This window comes from Idiotropiscis lumnitzeri, chromosome 8 (assembly GCF_059441095.1).
Source record: "Idiotropiscis lumnitzeri isolate Australia: NSW breed Sydney's pygmy pipehorse chromosome 8, RoL_Ilum_1.0, whole genome shotgun sequence".
NCBI classification, from domain to species: Eukaryota; Metazoa; Chordata; class Actinopteri; order Syngnathiformes; family Syngnathidae; genus Idiotropiscis; species Idiotropiscis lumnitzeri.
In genome coordinates this window covers 2924045-2931140 of record NC_142398.1, presented here as the reverse complement: position 1 = coordinate 2931140, position 7096 = coordinate 2924045, and the positions used below count along the sequence as shown (strand labels likewise).

The 7096-nt window shown below is 44.4% G+C and overlaps 1 pseudogene; it reads right to left on the bottom strand.

Moving 5' to 3' along the window:
• Window positions 1-3587: 3587 nt before the first annotated feature.
• Window positions 3588-3716, bottom strand: LOC148331506 (5S ribosomal RNA; annotated as a pseudogene).
• Between the last annotated feature and the right edge of the window lie 3380 nt (window positions 3717-7096).

The following is a 7096-nucleotide window of genomic DNA, read 5'->3' as shown; positions in this document are numbered from 1 at the left end:
TTTTAAATTAGCCAGCTAAGGATCTTTAAATAAACTGTTAGCATCTCTCCCACAGTGTGGCGCGGACGCTTTTCCTTTTTCTTTGGGGGTTCTGGTGCGGCGATCGGGTTCGAGGGCCTACAATTTTTATGAATAAGGCCGGAGGGGTCAAGGCCAGAACGGTACAGAGATCATGGCCGGAGGGGAAGGGCCTGACCGCATACTAATATAATTTGTAAGCATTAATTTGACACCATAAAACAAAACAATGACAACAAAGAGTGATGCTCAGATGGAATGAAATATCTCAACAAAATACTTGTTCTGTGAGCATCACACATGTAATGTGAATCATGCCAGCCTAAGTTGTTATGATCCATATTTGGTGTTTTTTGTTCCGTATTTAGTTTCATGTTTTTTCCTTGCGTTTAGTGTGTCTCGTCATGTTTATTGTGTCCACCTGTGTTTGTCTACCCAAGCCCCAGTGTAAACCAACCAGGTCCTTCCAACCCTTTGTGTCTTGTCCAGGTGCTCCTCATTGTCTCATTAATTTGTTTGTATTTAGTTCTCAGTTGTCTTTCCATATCAGATGTTCATGTCCAAGCCAGTTGTCCTCCAGCCTGTCTCACCTTTTCCAGTTATGTTAAGTCCTTGTGTTTCGTCGCTCCCTGTTGTTTTGTATTTTGTTATTTTATTTATTCCAAGTTCCTTGTTTGCTTTTTATTTCGTCAATTCAGTACCACTTAAGTTTCCCTTGCCTCGCTTCCCTGCATTTGGGTCCTCATCCACCTCAACCTCCATGCCTACCTTACATGAGTGTGCAGCTCCGTTTAATTGGACAGGTTCATGGAATTTCCTGATGGTCAGTGTTGCATAATGCGCCTCCTTGAGCACTATTGCTACAACTGTAGGTCATTAGCCAGGGATTACGAGTCCGCGGTGTTTGATTAATGTTAACCTAGGAACACGTCTTGGTGTCAGAGAAATGGCAGAGGCATCCCCTTGCCCTACCTGCTGCTGTCCCTCTTATTCAGCAGAACACCAGGCCTTGCCTCTCCCGCGCTGTCAAAAACAGAAGCTTGTTCTATTTGGGGGGCGGCATGGTGGACGACTGATTAGAACAATGGCCTCTCAGTGCAGAGGTCAAGGGTTTGCGTGTTCTCCCCGTGCCTGCGTGGGTTTCCTCCGGGTACTCCAATTACCTCCCACATTCTAAAGACATGCATGGTAGGATGATTGATCACTCCCCCTGCCGGCCGGCCACCTCGGCCGGCCCCCACAGCCGGCCCCCTCGGTGGGCCCCTGCCGGCTCCCTCGGCGGGCCCCCGCCGGCCGGCCCCCTCGGTGGGCCCCCCGCCGGCCGGCCCCCTCGGCCGGCCGCCCCCCTCGGCCAGCCCCATAGCCCCATCAGTTCTTAAGAGGTGCCATGGCACTACTAGATAACATCAGGGGAGGGACTTCACTGGTCACCACACTCCTTCGAGTCACGGTTTCAAATAAAAAACAAAACAAAAAACGTAATGTATTAAAACATGTATTTCTCATGCCATCTATATACCCAAAAGAAATGAAAATAACACAAAAAGATTATCGCAATGGCTTCTTGGGAGCCACTCAGCCTTAGCCAATTACAGCAATGGATTTTTGGGAGCCACTCAGAATCACATGGCTGTTTAGAGAGATGTGCTGTTGTGCTTTGGGCTTTTTGCAGTCTGTAGTCTAAACCTGGGACGTTTCTTGCTTGCAATAACATAAATGATAAGACAGACTTTGCACATTGTGGACAGCTGCCCTTTTGTCCAGCTTTCTCCTACACCATCACCCAAACACCATAGTCACATAATGTATAGTCGCAGTCAATTTGGAGCATATATGACTCAGACTTTGACCAGTAGGGTGAGCGAACATGCACTCCGAACAGCCCAATGAGTAAAACAGTTGATGGTCGAGAGCGATGTTCCGTCCATTTTATGGGCGCCGCCGTTGGTTTTGGGGAACATTTGGGACTTTAGAGTGCGCCCTATGGTCCGGAAAATACGGTAGTTTAGTATGTCCAATTGGGATGTTCTTTTATTATTTAAGCAACATCGATTGTCAATCATATTGACTTTAATTGCTTTGTTACCTTCTCAAGATCCAGACAGAGACACACAAGATCCATCCATCCATTATCAGTACCTCTTCTCCTCAAAAGGGTCACGGAGATGCCAGAGTACCTGGAGGAACCCGGAGAACATGCAAACCCGACACAGGAAGGCCTGTGCATTGATGGCAAGCCTCCCAGCGTCAAGAACCAAGCACCATGGTCATTGAGGAAACTCGACGGTGTGGTAGGAGACTTTTTTTTGGAATGTGGGAGGAAACCAGAGGTCCCATGCAGGCATGGAAGAACATGCAAACTCCACACAGGATGGCCGAAGCCCCGATTGGAATCCTGGATCTATGCACTGTGAGGCAGACGTGCCAACCACTCGATCGTCGTGGCGCCCATCCATTAAATGTTGTGTATGAGCGCATTTCACCCATGTGTATGAGCGCATTTCAGTAATGTGTATGAGCGCAATTCACTAGTGTGTATGAGCGAAAACATTTCACCTATGTGTATGAGCGCATTTCACGAGTGAGTATGAGAGCTATTCCTGAATTATGTCCCGAACGGCACCTCATAAACATGGGGGGGCTTTCACTGCTATCCACCCATGGTCACGTACCATTTATTTGACATTATTTAAATTAAATTGGAATAAATGGAAGAATAAAGTGGAACTAATAAATTAAGAACAAATGATATAACCAGTGAAGCTAAAAGAAAATGAATGAAGCTTCTCCACACCTGCTAATTGCCAGATTAACTATACAGTGGAACCTCGGTTCTTGAACGACTCTGAGTTCGAACAAATCGGAGTCCGAACAAAAAAAATAGAGAAATTCTTGCTTCGCAGTTCGAACAAACATCGGAGTTCGAACGCCGGTACGACGCGTGAGTGCGTACGCGAGGGTGGGATGCTGAGCGGCGTACGGGTGTAGATTGCTCTCTTTGTGACCAACTGTTGTCGCGTGCGGACGTGCTGCGTTTTGCTCTCGCATTTTATATAGGTGTACGAAGTGTTTTAGCCCCTAATCATGCCGCCAAAGAAAGTCAGTGCAAGCAGCAAAGGAATGGTTTCGGTGTTCGAACTATTCGCTTTTCGAACAGGGTTCTGGAACGGATTATGGTCGAGAACCGAGGTTCCACTGTACTTCCCTTTACTGCATTCAGTAAACACCATTTTTTTAAATTGATTCATTAACTTTTTATTTAGTAAACACTGACTGCACCAACCCAACCGGACTGCATCGGGTCATCTGTCTGCTACACCTGTAAACTCCGAGGGTCCCCTTTTGGTCTTAATGTGTAGCTCCGGAACCACACTCAAGTCTCCAGACACGCATTTGCAAATTGCCACACGCATTTGCGAGTCCTCCACGGCGAGACTGTAGCAACACCCAAAGGCAGGTGGATGTTGGCATTTTGTGCTCTCAGCCTGTCAGGCGAATATGTGGAAATTTATTAAAAAGCAGCTCGCATACTTGCTGACATTTGTCAAAAGTTTTTTTTTTTTTTTTGCTGTGCACAGCACCTGGAATTCCCAGGCGGTCTCCCATCCAAGTACTAACCAGGCCCGACCCTGCTTAGCTTCCGAGAACAGACGAGATCGGCCGAGATCGGCCGTTCTCAGAGTCGTATGGCCGTAAGCGACAATTCCTTTCATAATTTTGCATTTTATACATGTGGTCTTTATTGTGGCAAATACTTCAATCCAAAAATACGTAACAAGAATCTGAAACTATAACCACAGTCACAAATGTGTAACAACAATCTACAATGCATGATTGAAGTCACAGATATGACAAATATCAGCAAATGTGTACAATGATTTGTTGGCACATAAAATGCGGACAAAAATCCGTATAGATGGGCGACCTGTAAAAACGGGACCTTTTGATTGGCTGTGTTCTTACAGGTGACGTTTGCTACAGTCCTGCCGCGGACGACTCGCAAATGCGTGTGCTGATTTACAAATGCGTGTCAGGAGACTTGTGTGTGGCTCCGTAGCTACACGTTCGGACCACATGGGGGCACTAATATTATACCAGCCCCGTACCACCAATATATACACCAAGAACATGGTGGGGCATTCACTGCTATCCATGGTCATGTACCATTTATTTGACATTATTTAAATTAAATTGGAATAAATGGAAGAATAAAGTGGAACTAATAAAATAAGAACCAATGATATAACCAATGAAGCTAAAAAAAATGAATGAAGCTTCTCCACCCCTGCTAATTGCCACATTAACTATACTTCCCTTTATTGCATTCAGTAAACACCATTTTTTAAAATTGATTCATTAACTTTTTATTTAGTAAACACTCACTGCACCAACCCAACCGTACTGCATCGGGTAATCTATCTGCTACACCTGTAGACTACGAGGGTCCCCTTTTGGTCTTAATGTGGAGCTCCGGGGCCACACGCAAGTCTCCAGACACGCATTTGCAAATTACCACACGCATTTGCGAGTCGTCCACGGCGAGACTGTAGCAACACCCAAAGGCAGACCTGCGTGAAGTTGGCCCCCCATTTCTTGCAAAATAAAAATGGGAAATAGTTTGTTTCGTTTGTGCTGCGTTTGTGCTCGTTTGTGCTGTTAAAATTTTCGTTTGTGCTGCTACGGTTCCAGAGATATTACACTTTGTTTTATTTCGAGTGATGACGTCACCCTGCCCCCCATTTTCATCCAAATGGGTCGGGAATGGTGCCATTCGTTTGTGCTGCGTTTGTGCTGCGTTTGTGCTGTTAAAATTTTCGTTTGTGCTGCTTCGGTTTAAAGGAGTGGAAGAGTTGAAAACTGGCTAGTTTTATTCGATGTCCTGCATCTTGTGTCACTGTTATTCTGTGGAATGCTGTGTGGGTGGCTGGTGAAGTTGGAAAAAGAAAGTGAAAGAATGTGAGGTTTGGGAGGTTTTAGGTCGGTGCCTGGCGCAGACAGATACCTCGAGGGGGAAGGGATGCACAAGAAACTGGACCCTTCAGCCACAAGCAGGAGGGGCCACCACTTGAAGAAAGACCAAGAGAAGCAAGCTAAAGTTAACTGCAGCATACACATAGCCAATAGAATCATGCCAGGATGCCTTTGTCTCTGTGTCATTTGCATATTGTGTCTATAAATTAATGCTGAACAGCGAAGACAGAGAGAGCTGTATTGAGAGGGACCCAAACTCAAGTTGTAGATTTGTGTGTTAAGAATAAATCCACTCGTGTGTGAAAATGCCGGCTTCCTGATACCTTTCTATTGCAGAACGAGCGCGCATATTGTTGGATGAGTGAGAGTTGGGTAAAGTCACAAATTGGAGTCAGATTATTAATTTGAGTTTACATTGGTTTAAAATTAAATTCTAACATTGATTTAAAGATAAATTCCAACAATTTATGGTGACGCCTGACGTGATGCATGAGAGGTAAAAGAAGTTTGGAACCACATGAGACTGGGTCTCGCACGTCCACACCAGGTGACGACCTGAGAAAGGATAAAGTATAAAAGAGCCACACATCCGACCATCTTTCCTCTTGGGCCCACAGTGAAACAAGGTAAGCAGAACCCTTTCAAATTCTGCACATTGGCAACGCTAAATTATAAGAGGAAGGAGGAGCGGAACGTAGTAAGCGTAAAAGTGTTGGACGCTATTAGGGTGTAAAATCTGGGATTTACCTTCTAGCATAATTAATGGTGCAAAAGTAAAGTAGTATAGTTAAAAAAAAATAAAAAGTGTAACAGTGTGGACGTTAGTAGGGTCTGAAATCTGGGATTTACCTACTAGAATAGTTTGGAACTATTCGTGGTTAAGATACGGTATAAAATCTGGGATTTACGTATCGGGACACGGTTTAAAATCTGGGATTTACGTGTCTGTGTGGAAGCTGTGTGAATGTGAAGGCTAAAATTGTTCTGCGTAAGAAGTGGTTGGGACACACACGAGTGGATTTCAAGATGGCGAAGGAGAGTAAGTGTGATAGTGGTCTCGGGTGTGGCACGGAGATTAAGGATAAATTCATAAAACTGAAACATAAAAAAGAGAAGAAAAACATGAAGTAGGGATGAAATAAGAAAAGAGAAAGAAAGAAAGCTAGAGAAAAGAGAAGAAATTGTGTCAGTGTAGAGATTGGAAGTTCAATAAGAAAAGAGAAAGGAACAATTAATGTTCCATTGAAAGGAGGATGATGAAACAGGCAGTATTGAAGAAGGTGTGACTTGAACAAATGAAAAGGATAAGAATTAGGGTCTGCTGTAAGGAGGAATTGAAGAAATAAATATTTTATGTTTCATACTTTAGTTGATGGTCTTTCTATTAAGGTAACTGTAATTAGTAACTGGAATGAAATGCACAGATGGAAATGACACAAAGAAAAAAGATTGGTGTTAAGAAATCATAATTGAATGAAGCTTTTGAGAGCATGAGAAAACTTTGCAAGAGCATAGGTGGTTCCTGACTTTGTAGTTTGTGATTTGATACCTTGATTGGTTGAGTGGCTTTGGTAAGGCTACAGTGAATTTGGAAAATTAAAGGAAAAATAAGAGTGAGAAAGAATTTACAGAAGGCAATGGGTAGAGGTGTAATCGTAAAATCATGAGTGTGCTGTAACAAAGAGTTCACAGCCCTTTGAAGTTGGATGCTCATTCCCAAGTAGGGGGAGGAAGTCAGAGAAAGAGGATGAAGTGATTGAAAAAGTGGAAGAAAAGACGGAATGTCTGAGAGGCATTTATCCACAGTTGCCAGACTCGCAACAGTATGTGTTTGAGCCGCCGCCCGATCCGACGGCGCCATTAATGGGGGGGGAGCAGAATGGTTTGAGATGCAAAAGATAACGATTCAAGGATGGCACCAGCGACCATACAATTGATCGAACAGGCTGTGAATAATGAGAGAGAGGGTGCGCGGAGAACAGCAGGGGAGTGTGGAGACGCCCATGCTGGCCCCGGGGGGAAGCACCAGCAGGAACATGTAAACATTTCAGACACAAGAGGAAAAACAGGCATCAATGGCAGTCGTTAACTGATTGAAAAGGAAGAT